This window comes from Emydura macquarii, unplaced genomic scaffold (assembly GCF_026122565.2).
Source record: "Emydura macquarii macquarii isolate MOO-44397 ecotype Brisbane River unplaced genomic scaffold, CSIRO-AGI_Emac_v2 contig_2768, whole genome shotgun sequence".
Lineage (NCBI taxonomy): Eukaryota > Metazoa > Chordata > Testudines > Chelidae > Emydura > Emydura macquarii.
In genome coordinates, this window is record NW_027132905.1 from 9,078,991 (window position 1) to 9,094,931 (window position 15,941).

The 15,941-nt window shown below is 41.9% G+C and overlaps 1 protein-coding gene across 3 annotated transcripts in view; it reads right to left on the bottom strand.

Moving 5' to 3' along the window:
• JADE2 (jade family PHD finger 2) overlaps positions 1–15,941 on the bottom strand; it is a 122,752-nt gene that overhangs the window by 38,757 nt on the left and 68,054 nt on the right. The window lies entirely within an intron of this gene.

Here is a 15,941-nt window from a genome sequence, read left to right on the forward strand (position 1 = left end):
GTAACGTCGTTTTTTGTTACTGGTCAGCACAAATACAGTCAGACGATCAGTTACGGGGGTAGGTATGGGCTTGTACTTCTTGTCTCATTTTTTATTCTCATTGCACTAGCACCTCTAGTGACAATTAGTGGCGAGGATGCTACCACCAGAGGCTTATTATTCCCTAATAGGGGGATGATACCACTTTTCCACATGGCAGTGACATATCCATAATGCCAGGCACCGCTACCCCAGTGGTTTGTTGACAGTGAAATGTTGCCATTGCTGAACAGCGTTCCAGTCTCTCACAATCTTCCACTTCAGGTGCTTCTTTCTAAGCCGGTTCCTGCCATTGCAGGGTGTCTGATTGGCAGGTTCTGAAAAATACTGTATTTGCGGCTTCCCCATCTGATGCTGAGGATATCGCTGGGAAATGCAGATCTCTTTTGCTTAGGAATTCAATCTTCTCCTGTTGTTTGTTCTCCCCCCCACCTCCCGTTTGTAAGATCATAACTGCACAACTAGGATGCCACAAACAGCATCTGGTCACTTCAGGTAATGAAGAAAAGAAGAAAAAGCAAAATTAAAAAAACAACCACAGAGTTTATGTGATGTTCTCCATGAGGCCTGAGAACACAGAATTATAACAAACTCAACACACACGGGTCAGGAATATTTGTTAGTAGGGGGAAGGTGATTTCCAACTAAATGCTGACGCTCTATAGTAGCAATTTAAGCTTTGTACTTTAGTGGGGTAGATAATTTCATCTATAATAATGATCAGATGGGAACCGGTCATATGTACAAAGGCAGCAGAGGAAGTTGACTTGTGATGCTTCAGTATCCCAGGGTTCCTTTATTTAAAAAACCAAAGAAAACAAAACACTGCAATTTTCAACATTTATAGTAACAAACCATTGCAGTTTACAACAGAGTAGCTACAGGAATTTGGACCATTACTGTAGATTACTGCAGAGTTCTTGTTATTGAGGTTTTCTACCTTCCCTGCAGCTGGGCAGCAGGGGAACATTTCTTGATTTATAAACATTGAAGGGAAAAAGACTTGAAGATACGTTCATGTTAAAAAGTTAAGTGACTATATAGTGCACAGGTTTTCTGTGCTGAATTAATATTGAGCCAAATCCTGAAGTTCTCACCCATGGCAAAGTTCACAGGGATATCAACAGGACCAGGATTCAGCCCCATGTCCAAGTTCCAAATGGAGTTTTGCTGATAAGGCCTGCAGGATGGGTCCCTTTTGCACAATGTCCTAATGACCCAATAATATGCTGAAAAAAAAAACCCTCAGGTACAGAAGACACGTGTAGGGAGAGGTGGGCAAACAAACAGGCCATTGTCTGGCTTTGTAAGTTCTTCTCCCACGCTCTTCCACTGGCACAGTTTACCTTGGCTTGACAAGTCTTTGTAAATATCCGGATTGGCATTTTACATGTCTGTGTCAATCTGAGCTACAATCTAAGCCAGTCAACCCCATTCCTCGTCAGGGCCCTTTCAAGCGTGTGTGTTGTTATGCCACAACATGCAAAGAAGCCTGACATTACCTGTTTTATTACTGGTGAGCCCAACGGATGGGTACGTGATCATTTCAGAGCCCAAAGCCAGCACATGGTGCCTCACAGGCACTTGGAGAACTGCAATCATTTAGCCATTTCATGCATCCTTCACTGGCAATCTGTTCAAGACGCCTCATGCTTTAGAGCTTAGATTTAGCCATCAGCTTCGGCTGGGAGTTGTACCACCCCAGGAGAGCTCCAGAAGAAAATACACCATCCTTAAGGATGGTAAAGCCCACTCCTCCAGTGCAGGGGGAGCGGGTTATATGAAAACCTGGCCCATTAGTTTTATTTTGGCAGTGTCCCTTTAGGAACAGACCATTTGAACAACTTTGTTATTGTATCAAATATTTCAGCCTCTGGTTTTCACTCTTTCGGAAATGAAAATCATTATTAAAGTCTCTTTCTCTTCTTGAGGACAGAAGCCCGTGAGTTTTCTGCACACCACACCTGATAGAGCCGGCTCCTTGCATCTCGAGCAGCCTCTGAACAGCTAAGAAATGACTAGGAAGAGTATGGCTAAGTGTTTGCTATTCATAAAGTACAAAACAAGAGGGAAGGTGGGTTTCCACAGGAAACCTAAAACTGACCCAAACTCCAGAGTCAGGATCACATTGGCACCGGGAGAGTACCCATTACACTCCAAGTGGAAACAAACTTCTTGTATCTGCAACTGTATATTCCTCCCCCCTTTTGTTACAGCCCATTTCCCTATGCAGGGTTGTACATTTTTAATTGATAGTGATACCCTGCCACTGCCAGCCTACCCAACAAGAAAGATCGTGTTGATGTCAAACCTCTCCCATCTCCCTGCTTAAAAACCAAATGTCCTACTTAGCTTTGACAGTGAGTCTGACTCCACTGGAGCCCTGGACATGCACTCAGGAGCAGAATTCAGCCTTTGAACGGCATGTGGACTTCACAAGCCACATCTGTAGTGAATGAGCACTCACTCATCATTTTTTAAAACTGTTTTTATTATGGCAAATCTATGAATCATACACACACACACGTACGTTCTGTTTAGATGTAATTACACAAGGAATTAGTTTGCCAAGCTCTATTCAGAATACCTCAGAGTCTAGCGAAGTGACAATTGTACTTGATGGGTACGAGGTGATTAATGGCTTATGAATCACTAAACAATGGGGCCTGAGGGTGAAGTTCTTTTCCATTTATGGCCCGTTTATCTTCTTCTGCATCATATAAAGTTATCACTATTAAACTCCATTCACAAAATTGTCTTTTTGGCAAAGAAATTTGCTATCTGTATTGAGTGTCCAGCGAAAAAACAAAAAAATACCCAACCAAAATATCCCATGTTATATCCAATGTTGATGCTGTTATTTTCAATATGGCATGATGAAAAAGGAGAGTTTCTGATCTTGGTGACACTGAAGAAGTCCAGTAAAGTCCATGGAGTTTTCCATATTTTGCACATAATTACTGAAATCAGTAGATTTAATGCTTGTGTGAAAAGTGCTGCAACAGAAAATGAAGTCCTCTGTTTATTCAGAGCAGGTGCAGCACAGCTGGTAACACTAGGTTTCTCCTACACTGTTCTGACAATTGGCCTTGACCAGGACCTAGAGGGACCATGTCTGGAGGTGAAAGTTTAATCCTCATGCCCGTGTAACCACTGCCAGATTGGGGTCATATTCAAAGCACTAGCCAAGAAGTAAAAGGCACCATGTCCATTACTTTTTCCATGAGACCATCCAGATCCGCTCCTCAGATATTTTAACACTGAGTATGCTGGTGATGGCCATTTTTGAAGGGTGTCTTCGTGGAATTTCTATCTAGACTCATTTATAGACCATGTAAGTTTGGCATTTTTCATATGAGCAACTAGAACTTCTGGGTATTGATATAAACTGAAATGAACCTGCAAAGCTTTTCAGGGTCACCCATTCCTAGCCATTAGCTGTCTGTCTGAGTGTAAGAGCTACAGGGGCAAGTCATCCTATTAAAACGCACCTGTGGACAGGAGGGAGCCTGCATAAATAGCCAGAATGGACTTCATGTGTGGAATTGGCAGGAGATGAGGCTAAACTCCATCTTTCCCCTTGCAGGAACATCCTGGATTTGAGGATCTGAGGATTCAGTGGCGGCCTCATCTTCCCCTTCCAGATCTGCGGGAATGGCCCCATTAGCGTTATATGACATGAGGCCTCCAGTGCTGCCCTAATCTTGTGCTCCCAGCAAATCCAGGCCGTTACCATGCCTTCGCAGTTCCATCACCGTCTGGACACTTCAATTGCCAACCCACTTTAGGCGCTGGCACGACATCCTGCCCTCCTCTGATATATGTGTGGATTAGCTTGTAGAAAGATCTCCAGAACCCTGGTGAGTGCTCGGTACTTCTCCAGAGGCCAGACAACCACTATCAGACAACCACTATCAGAGGCCAGACTCCTTCCCTCTCTGTAGTGGCAGGAACCTTACCCTCCGGATGGGATGATGCTGTAGAAGCTATGCAAGTTGAAAAGTAGTTTCCATGTTCTCCTATGGCAGTCCACAATGAAAGGTTCCCAGAGTGGAACATCACTGCACAGATCAGGAGAAGAAAGCGGATATCATGTACCCCATCAAACCATGCATCCCACAGAAGGGAAGGAGGGAAATGGAATAGATGGAGAGTTTGTCACACTATAACTCATTCCAGGAGGTCTCCAGTTATGGCTTAGGAAAGGACAACATATACCTGTTATTTGGACATGGCTCCTAACGAGAGGCTTTTTCTTGTTAAGTGCCTTCTGGGCACATGACAGGGAACTGTGCTATAAAGCTTCATTTTCTCCCTACCCACACAACTATTGGGTCATCTACACCACTAGCAGATTCTTAAGGATCCCATCAGTTTCCTCTACCAGAATTAACCTCTCATCCCCGTCAAATCCTGGAGGCCCGAGTGCTGTGGGTTACCACACTCTTGACTCAGATGACACATCCAGTTTCTGTGGAGAGACTAGAGGCCCAGTTCTCCTACAATCCCCTAAAGGCCAAACCACAAGTAGCGCTGACTCTACCCCTTCACTGTGAGGTCAGCCATAGCCTCCTTGTCAGATACTGAAGGAAGTGGGAGAAAGGTACTCCATGGCTAATGGAACAAGAGCCTCTTGGGGTAGCGACTAACAACAGCCACCATAAACTCTGGAATAACAATACTTTGCACTTACAGAGATGTAGCAACTTTCAGCTGAAGTTCTCAAAGGGTCTTACACACGCTAATTAAGGACATGTAAAAATAAGGTAGGTAAATATTATTTCCTCGATTATACAGGTAGGGAAATTGAGTCTAAGAAGTAAAGTAACTCATCCAAGGTCACACAGCAAGTCACTAGCACAGGAATGGAATGGGACTCAGAACTTCAGACTTCCCACAAACTGGTGTAACTACTAGACACCTTCCCTTATACACTACATGTGGAAGAGTGACAGTCTTTTGCTAAAATACTTGTCTACCTTTCTGTATTTTGGTTTGAATTTACTTGATATGTTAAGCAAAAAAATTTAGAAGGAGGAGCCACCTTTTGCAAAACTGTGACTTATTTCCAACCAAACTGTATTCCACTAAAATCAATTTACTGAAAAGTAAATCATTTTACCCTGTGAAGTATATCAGGAGATAAAACAGCTAATGAACAAACAAACAAGCAGTCAAAAAAGCTAACACTATGTTAGAAACCATTAGGAAAGGGATAGATAATAAGACATAAAATATCATAATATCACTATATAAACCTATGGTACGCCCACACCTTGAATACTGTGTGCAGTTCTGGTCGCCCCATCTCAGAAAAGATATATTAGAATTGGAAAAAATACAGAGAAGGGTAACAAAAATTATTATGGCTATTGAACAGCTTCATAAGAGAAGAGACTGAAAACACTGGAACTGTTGAGCTTGGAAAAGGGAAGACAGAGGTCTATAAAATCATGATTGGTGTGGAGAAAGTGAATAAGAAAGTGTTATTTATCCCTTTACATAATATGCGAACTGGGGTCACCCAATGATGGCATGTTTAAAATTAACGTAAGGAAGTACTTCTTCACACAACGCACAGTGAACTCATTGCCAGGGGATGCTGTAAAGGCCAAAAGTATACCTGGGTTCAAAAAAGAACTAGATACATTTATGAAAGATAGGTCCATCAATGGCTATTAGCCAAGATGGTCAGGGACACAACCCCATGCTCTGAGTGTCCCTAAACTTCTGACTGGACTTAAGGGGATGGATCAGTCGATAAATTGCCCTGTTCTGTTCTGACACCAGCCACTGTTGAAAGACAGGATTCTGGTCTAGATGGACAATTGCAGATGGCCATTCTTACGTTCTTAATCTTCAAGCCAACAGGCTGTACCATTAGTTGATTCATAAACAATAAACCTTAGCATTTATTTTTCAGTAGACAGATATATATATATATATAAACACTGTCCCACCCCACTTTTTTCAGAAATGTTTTGTGAAACAGTCTCAACTATTGCTCCTGGGTCTATTATAATTTTTGACAAATTAGAAACAGAAGAGCACACACTCCCTTATGAGCCAGCAAGGGAGTGTTCATCCACAGAACTAGAAGCCAGAAATTCATGAGATCTAATCCCTCTAACACTGTCTCCTTGGGCAAGTCACTCAGAAAACTGTCAGCTTTGTTGTCTCCATCTGTAAAGCTGGAATAATGATCCTTAATTACCCCACAGCGATGTTGCGAGAATGAAAGCAATCTGCAGATGAAAAATGCTGCCTAAGTGCTGCGTATTCGTACGGTTACTTTCTTATCAAAATGCATTTCTGTAGATGTTTGGTGAATAGAATTCTAGTTACTGAGTGATCCAACTGAGCAATGAGGATGATGTAGACTGAGATTTTCAAAGCACTTGAGGGGATTTAGATACATAACTCTCATTAATTACAATGGGAGCTGTCCATCTAAATCGCCTAGGCAGCTTTGAAAACCTCAGCCCAGGGTCCATGTGGTCAAGTCACTCACTGGAGTCAAGAGGTTGGGTTCTTTCCCTGGCTGTGCCACAAAATTCACATGGAAAGTCACATAAGTGTTATGTGTCTCAGTTCCCTGTTTGCAAAAAGGGGAGTAACAATATTTCCTTCCCTCCCAGGGATGCTGAGAAGTGCTCAGATACTGCTGTGATGCATGGCACAGAAACACCAACCAATAAACTGCTCACATTTATAAAGGGTTAATTAATAACAAATGTTTTAATAACTGATTAACCAGTTTTTATAGACTGATACAGACTCCAACAGGTTGGTTATATCTATGGCTTATAACAGTCAATAAGATCTTCCGCTTACATGTTTATAACCATCTACAACCCAAACTACCCATGTATTACAATATGCTTACAACATGGAGTCATCAGATGTTAACCTTTTATTAACCCATTTACAAATGGAACTTTAATATAAAATGTGACCAATACATTCAATAATAATAATAATCATAGAATCATGAGCTAAACACGTGCAGCAAAACTTCCAGATATTTTGTTATAGACATATCCTGCTAATGCACTTACAAGATTTACAGGAACCAATTAGCACCCTTTATGCCACCCACTGACATCAATTATTGCTCAAATTTCAGATTATGACAAAGTGTTTTAGAAGCCACTTTATAATCTGCTGTCTTTCTACAACAATGTCTTGCACTTGCAGAGCTGTCCTGGAGCACTTCTCATTAAAGCTACTTCATCCCTCGCAGCAGCAAGACTCCGAATATTGTTTGAAACTGATGCAATTATTTTAAAGAGTTTATGTAAATAAGAAGCAACTGTACAGAAAAACTGTGCTAAAAACTAATAAAACCAAGACAGCTAAAACCCACGTTTCCATTACTGACTGCAGACCCTCCTAGCCAACTTGCCGAGGTAACAGTAAAAGGGTGTTCCTGCAGTGTCCATCTCTATAAGGAATTAAATCATCTAATGCTTTCATTTTCAGGGGGTCACTGCATTTCACCTCTGCCAATGGCTTATGGAACAGCTACCTGCAAATACTTCTGGATTCCCGAACAGGCTTTGGTGAGATAAGCTTAAAGGCCGAGGTTATTTTCACACAAAATTAGTTTGGATTATCATTTTAAGTATCTTTCTTTTCTCTCCCCTCTCCCCCTTGCTTCCCTGGAGATGCACTGCCTAACTTTTGCCATTTCCAGGACAGATTCTGATACCCTTACTCATATGCAATTGTACATTACTCCACGAGTAACCTGGCTGAACCTAATGAGATTACTATTCATGGAGAAAGGTGCTCCTGAACTGGAATAAGAGTATCAGAATCTGACCCTCTGATTCCTCCTTCTAACTTTCTTCATGGGCAGCCTGGAAATAAAACGATCAGCCCAGTAAAGACCAATGGGCCCATTTCTGCTCTCAGATAAGCCCATGAAGGTCTTCACTGATTGAAGCTGGGTGGAAATGTGTAAGTGGAAGCAACGTTGACTAGTAGAGAGGGCACTAGAGTGAGGCCACCTGGTTTCTAATCACTATTCTGCCATTCTCCAGCAAGTCATTTATTTATCTCATCTCTCTGTGGGTCTGTTTCCCCTCCCACATTTTGTCCGTCTTGTTTATTTAGACTGCAAGCTCTTTAGGGCAGGGACTGTCTCTTCCTACGTGTTTGTACAGTGCCTAGCACAATGGGGCTGCAAACTCAGTAAGGGGCCTTTAGGTGCCTACCATCACCATCATCATTAATAATTCATCCCAGTGACTGAAATAAAAAAAGCAATCAAATCCATTTGCAAGACGGCATGTGCTCTGTTGGCCGTGAATCGTACATAACAAAAAGCCACATTTCATTCTCATTTACACCAATGGAGTTAATCCAGACTGACACTGATGTAACTGACACCGGCATCTGGCCCTAAATCTGTTCTCAAGATACTGCCACACAGTAGATATGCACCCACTTTGTGTATTAATTGTCTTTCACTTGTAAATTGTTAATACGATGAGAAGCGGGGGAGGATTTGCTGGTTTTTCTATTAGCATCAAACAAGTCCACTCTTAAACTGATTATGCAATGAGTTTATGTTCTCAGTAGAGCACACAGCACCCAGCCCTCATATGAATGTTTTTTGTGGGCTGCAGTACAGGCACTTTATAAAACAGCCCCAACCTGGCAAGATTTCTCTAAAACAAAAATCCAAACAAACAGAGCCTGAATTATTAATGGAGATAAGCTTTCTCAACTGATTAACAATAACTACCGCAAGCCTGGATTCAGATGCAGAGCTGAACATTTTTGTGAAACCACACCATGTGGGAGTTCTGTATATGGATTACATAGGGGTAAAATAGTCCATTACTGCCATTAACAGTAGATGACTAGCAGAAGATTCCAGTCAAAGCCTTTGTACATTAACAATCCCTTATGGCAGCAGGATGGTGGGAAGGCAATTAAAAGGGGGAAGTCAGTCTGTCATTTAAAGGAAATGGAACCCACTACAAAAGAGGATGGGGCTCTATGCATTCTGCTGGTAGCGGAGTATGTGAAACATACTGCATTGTGGGGACAGGAGGCCCTTCGGTATCTTCATCCTACAGAGGCAGAAGAACCCTACTCCCAAATGGAATGAAAAGAAAAAATAATGAGATTTTTATCCTGCTCTCACTCACCCCAGGATAAATCAGGATTAATGCCAGAGAAATCAATGAAGTTATACCAGTGTAGAACCAGGGTGAGGTTTGAAGAAGGCCCAGGGAACAGCAAAGAACCTCTGTGATGTGACTGATGAAGAAGATTGTATGTCAGGATACCAGGGTTTTATTTCTGACTCCATCACTATCCCTGAGTGTACCCCCCCAAAAGTGGATAATAAACCATGCCTATTTCATGGGGCTGTCCTGAGACCCATTGGGGTGGATTCTCCACTCCCCCACACCAGTGTAAACTTGGAGTAGCTTCACTAAAGTCAATGGAAAAACAACAAGAGTCCTGTAGCACCTTAAAGACTAACAAATTTCTGCAGGCATAAGCTTTCGTGGGCTGCAACCCACTTCGTCAGATGTTTTTAAGGTCACTTAGCCTTTAGGGTGCTACAGAACTCATTGTTTTTGCTGTATACAGACTAACATGGCTACCCCTCTGAAAATCAATGGAATTACTCTAGTATAAAACTTGTATGAGTGGGAGACTCAGACCTAATGTTTCTAAAAGGCTGTGAGCTCCTCAGATGAAAGGTGCTATGTGAGACAGTGGTGTTCCCTGGGACAATGGCATTTTAATCAGCTATAGCATACAGCTGACACTCCACAAACCATGAACTTTAAATGGAGCAGTGGTTTAGGGGCCTAACCATCAAGTAGTCAATACTTAAACTGCAAGTTCAAACCTTGTAAAAATCAACTCAGTTTTCTTCTTTGTGAGGTGGCTAAGATGACTTCCTTGCAGTGTTTAAGGTACAGAAAGAGAGCAGTTTAGCCATATCTTAAGTTAGGCGTGTAAGACTCGGGCTACAGTATATTCCTTTCTGGATCTACAAGGATCAGAGTGAGGCCCAAAAAGACAATTACATCATTTAAAAAATGCTAATGATTAAAATCGTATCTGGTGAGGCATAAAAATGAGGTAGCAGACTCAGTACCCACTGCAGCAGTGAAAGCTCAGTGAATGGACTTGACCGATCAGTTGTTTTGTTTCATGCCCCTATGTTGAATGAATATTTGGGAACCTTTCTCTCTAAAGCCTTATGCTCCATTCCACCTGCCGGGAGATGGTTTCTATTTCCAAGGGAAAAGGTGTTTGCCTAATGTGAGGAAGTTATTGGTAGTGCCTCTAATCAGCTGTTACCATCAGTACAAGTGCAGTAATCAGGGGAATCAGACCACGTGTACGTAGGCAGAGCTGTGGCTCAGTAAACTCCCACTCAATTTAATCTCTGCTGCCCTTTCCAAAGGGATAAATAATGGTTAATTATTTCATATGGGAGACTGTGCAATGGATTGGAAATCAGCTGAGAGAAGTTCTGAGCAGAGTCTGGGCTGTGCACCAGATGTCTGAGGTGTGTCGGAGTCATTACACTTAGCAACTGCCAGACAAAGTCTGGCTGGCTAAATCGAGGTGACCCATGATAACACAGGTATGTATATTATGTTGATAATAAGGGCCTTATAAGGGACTGGATAGCTTACTGGAGTAATAATTGGCGTGCGTGTCTTTCACCACAAGGTCACTAGTTTGAATATAGCTCAAGCTGGAAGTGACTGAAAATCATTAGATTTTTCATAACAAAAAGTCCACACGGTTCTAGCTGTTAACAGCAGGTATTGCTGCTGCCTTGTGTGACACACTCATGAAGACACACTCCATGCTTGAAGATCTGGTCACAGCAAAGGTGGGGGCCTGAGTTCTAACATTAAGTTCGCTTCAAGGAGAATGCCTTGCTGTCAATCCCTCTGATGTATACCAACAGAGTCCCTACTCTCATATGAGAAGACTCTCAAGCCACAGGGATGCATACTTTCCAGGTTCTGGTCTGAGAACCAGCAAGTGAAGGGCAGGTCCCTGGGGTAGCATCTGCACACTCAGCAAACAGCCCTCTTTGATCCCTCAGGTATAAATCTGTACAATCCATGGGAGATACACATTCTCATACTATTTGACCAGCTAAGCAGACTTCAACCCGGTGTAACTCCACTGACCTCAGTTTGTTCCAGCAATGTCTACTTAAGATGGATTTCATCTCCATTAACTTGAGGTGATATAATTATCACACAGACATAGCTTACACATACTATGGTGAATTCTTCCTTCGTCCCCTCCCCCTGCTCAAGTTACACCAGGAGTAAATTTGGCCCAGGTGCTTCTTGCTGTCTATAAAATAACAAGAACACCTCAAGCTCCTATGGGAGAGCCTATGGTGAGCATATGGAGCCCACAGTGAACCTATATAAGCAGTATATATTGTATGAATTAAGTCAAGGGAAAACTTAGAAATGTTTATTCTGCCTTCAGCAAGATTGATTCAGGCATCAACGTTTTAAGCAATTTCTCTAGGATTCTGCATGTGTGTGTGAAGTGCCTATCACAGCAAAGGGTGAGTCTTTGAAGTCTCTCTAGCCACAATCCTACAATAGCTTTGAATTTAATGGAGATCACAACATACAGCATGAAATCTTAATAGAAAACCAAAGACTTACGGCATGGCTTCTCCCTAAAAGGAAAGGTCTTGTGCTGTCTATAATGTCCTACACATAAATCTGGTTCAATGTCTGATCTAAATTACTTTAAATCCACTTTCTTTATTATCTCACATTGCAGCACCAACAAATAAAACGTTCAGACACACTTAAATGTTGAGCTCATCTTTATCAGCTAGGAGCTCTTTAAACAATACATTTCTACAGAGTACAGTAGCTGGTTACTGATGCGCTCGTGACAAAGGAAGGTTTTTTAAAATAACTTAAGACTTTTTATATGATCAATTACTAGACTTTACATTTAAACTGATAATCTTTTGTTTCTCAGGAAAGCTGCTTACTTGTCTCAGAAAGTGCCCAGCTAACTACAGATAGCTGTTTGCTACTGGGAAGGTTTATTTGATCTCAGTGATCAAATCTCATCTCTAGGGTAATCTAAAACAGGACTGGAAAAGGTATTAGAAATACACTATATGGAACAATACTGCACTGGCAGAGGAACTGACCAGATGATCTAATAGGTATTTTCTAGCTCTACCTTCCGTGACTCCCTAAGAGTCAGTCCTGGATCATGCTGTCTTTTTCTTTGTTATTAAATACTTTGTATGTGACACACTCTGTCCACAGCCTGATAACATTTCTGGTGACAGAAATTTAGCTGTAAGTCTAGGTGCAGTTTTAAACTTTTGCAAATCTTATGCTGAGGGATATCTTCTGACTTCAGCCACGATCTCTGAATTTGAGGACAGGCTACAATTCTCCAGTAAGACTGAGTTGGCAATTCGGAAGTGTCTCAAAACTTGTTTGGAAATCACAGTATGTTATGAACCACTGGGACTGTTACCATGGCAGATCTCAAAGACGGACTGTCTCCAGGAAAGCCTACGTACATTGCTATCTCCTGGACTAAGTGTACAACCAGGAGGCAAAGAGACCTGGGTTCTAATTCTATTCTGCCATTGACTTGCTGACCCATCTGTAAAATGGAGATAAAATTGCTTACTCTTCTTTGGTACACCTCACCATACTTTGAGACCTACTGGTGAAAAAATGCTGTACACATGTGAAGTGTTACTGTTGTTCTGATCCTGGAAATTTGTTATAGATGCTTGATGTCTTGCTTATTTCAATGGTTAGGCTTTGTTTTACTCCATGAACATATAAAACCCAACACTTTATACTGATAATATTAATATTTTACACTGCTACAGTGCCCTCAAGCTGAGGATTGCAAAGCACCAATATATTTGACAGGAACACTTGTGCGAGTAGCATTACTGTCCCCACTTTACAGATTGGGAAACTCAAACACAGCGAGTTTAAGTGATTTGGCCATGGTCACACAGTAAGTCAGTAGCAGAACTGGCAGAACTCTTGACTTGTCATCCTGAGCATTAACTTCAAGACAGCACTCCTTACCTGCCAGACCTTTACGCCCACACAGTTGGTGGATGTATTATTAGTCTGTGCCATGTCTCCCTTTCAAGCCACTGGAAAAAAATGTCCTAGGCATAGTTCTAATGCAGACCTAGGGCAGAGGGGAAAGACAGCACTATCCTTACGCTGGAACTATGTCCTCAGTGGATCTCATGGAAATCACATACACAGACGGAATACTGTTTTCAAATCCTTGACTCTCCCCAGACTATTAAAGGCTAAGACAGTAGTTACAGTGCTCTTTTTAACAACAAAAATGGATAGCTGACTCAGCCTGATGGGCTACCGGTTTCTAGCACTACCCCTACTGGAAATCCGTGGATTCAGTATTATTGTTTATCGTTGGTACTACAGCAGCACTTGAGGTTCCATGTGAGATCCATTGTGCTAGACATTGTGCAAACACACAGCAAGAGAGTGTCCTTGCCCCAAAGAGCTTACTATCTGAATACACAAGACAGACAAAGGGTCAGAGGACACAAAGATGCACCGACAAGTGAAGCAGCTTGCCCCAGGTCACAAAGAAGGTCAGTGACAGAGTCAATCTCCTGATTCCCAGATCAGTGCCCCATCCACTGGCCCACTCTTCTTCTCCATGCAAGCCAGTCCAATTCTTCCACTGTCTGGTTCATCAAGGACTGGAGGTGCGGCAGAGGCAGCAAGCTCACTACTTAGGGATGTGGGGGGTGTACCCTCATGGTCTCTACAGAAACCCCTACAATGATGAAGGTTTGGGTTGTGGACTCTGAAGGGGCTGCAATTCAGGGCTCCCTGGCAATAAGAAGATACTACGGTAATATCTGCACTATCTGTGTACTATTGCAACAAGCATCCGCCCTTCCCTAATCTCTCTCTTTTAAATTCAACATATATCGTGCTGCAATTCTATTGGTAAACCGATCCATCTGATCTAAAATATTAAAATTTGGAAGATGCAAGATTAACGATAACATGCAACTTCTGGATAAGCAAGAGACCCAGTTTGCTTGTGGCGCTATGCTAGCACCTCAGTCCCCTTTCCCCTCCAAACAGTGAATCCAGCATTCTCATCTCAGCCTTCTTGCAAGTTATCAATCAATGTGGAAGCTCCTATCTGAAAATCCTTTAACAAACTGCGTTTGTAACCTGATACTTTAAAGAAATAATAAAGCAAGTCATTTTTAACTCAACCAAATTGATTCTTGGAGTAGCCAGATCTCTGGCTGTTGACATTCTACAAGCCCTTGAAAGACTTACAAGAAGGAATAGGAAGTGGAGATGCAACCATTTTATTGGCATCAAGTAGTACTCTGCAGAGCAACCAAGCTTTAAAAAGGGTCTGAAGAGAAATAATACTAACAACCCAGCAGAGTCAGAAAGGATGTACAGTGTGACACACTCTGATTTCTCAGAAGCTTAATGTGAGTGATAGGAAGTTCAGTTCCTTTGAAGACAGACAGCAACATTTCAAACTGGTGTTAATTAGTATGATTCCTATGGCTGTGTTGTTTATTCAGTGCAAAGAATTTGCCTTAATCACTGACGTTTCAAAACCGGTGGCAAAAACAGGGTGTGATACGTATAGGGCTGAAGCTACTAACCTGGGCTGGGCTGTCTGTGATTCACTAATGAGGCTATGGGAGATGCAATGAATGTTTAATAGTTAATCAGGCACCAAAAGCACCTCTAGAATTCTCTTATACACATGGTAATGATGATAGCAAAATCTGGCTGATAAAACGTTAGTCAGTTAAAGGAGCAGAGATTCACTGAAAACAAGAAAACAGACGGTCAGCATATATATGGGGCCAAATTCTGCGCTAATTTACACTCTGTGTGATCCCACTGCAATAAAGATGCTTTCACAGGGTACAAAACAATGCAGAATTTAGATTCCAAACTCCATGTTTCAATATGTATTTCCTAATAAGCAATGTATGATTCTGTTTATTAAGGCATTTTATATCACATCTAGTCTCTCCCTTGTAGATAACTGTCTCTGGGAGTAGCACTTTATGTCAATACATTCCAACAACTGTTGTGAAAAGATAACTCTTTATACTTAAATTAGTACTAGTCTGCTATTCTTAGCTTAGTGGTTGCAACCACAACAGAGTAACCCTCACCCAACAAGGATTGGGAAGTTCCTCCATACTGACCTCTGCCAGTTCTCCCCAGACCTGATGACTGTGCAACCCAGTATCAGTGCTAATAAGTTTGCCCAGCTGAACATCATAAATACTAATGGGCTAATTCCCAATCCAATTACTTCTGTTTAACTGAAATGGATTAAAAATGTGCAGTGATATAAAGCTACAGGTATGCTAGCAATACCATGCTGTGCAGGTAAAGACAAATGGAAAATGAGAGGCACCCCAAGACCAGAATTCCTCAGATGTATACATTTTGACTGAAATAATGCCGTTTCTTTCCTCTGACTCCATCTGTCAGTTTAGCAAGAAGACAGATGAGTAGGGCCTTTGTGGTTTTGCTGAGAATCCAGGGAAGACGAGTAGATGTTGGTGTGGTACCTTTCCTTTGCCTCTCTTGGCCAAGGGGCTCTTCCTGCACTACAATGCTTTGGGGAGCGGTAATAGAGATGAACCTGCAGATGGTCTTGGTGTTACAGTGCAGCAGTGGGAGTCAGGAGTCTGGACTCGGTTATCCATTCTGTAAATCAACCTCTTGCTCTACTGGGTGAAAGCAGCAATAAAGGCCTCAGCCTTTTTTGTTTTCAAAAATAAGGCACAATACCAACTCTGTGTGCTCATCGGCAAGCAGAGAAATAACAGCAACACCTAC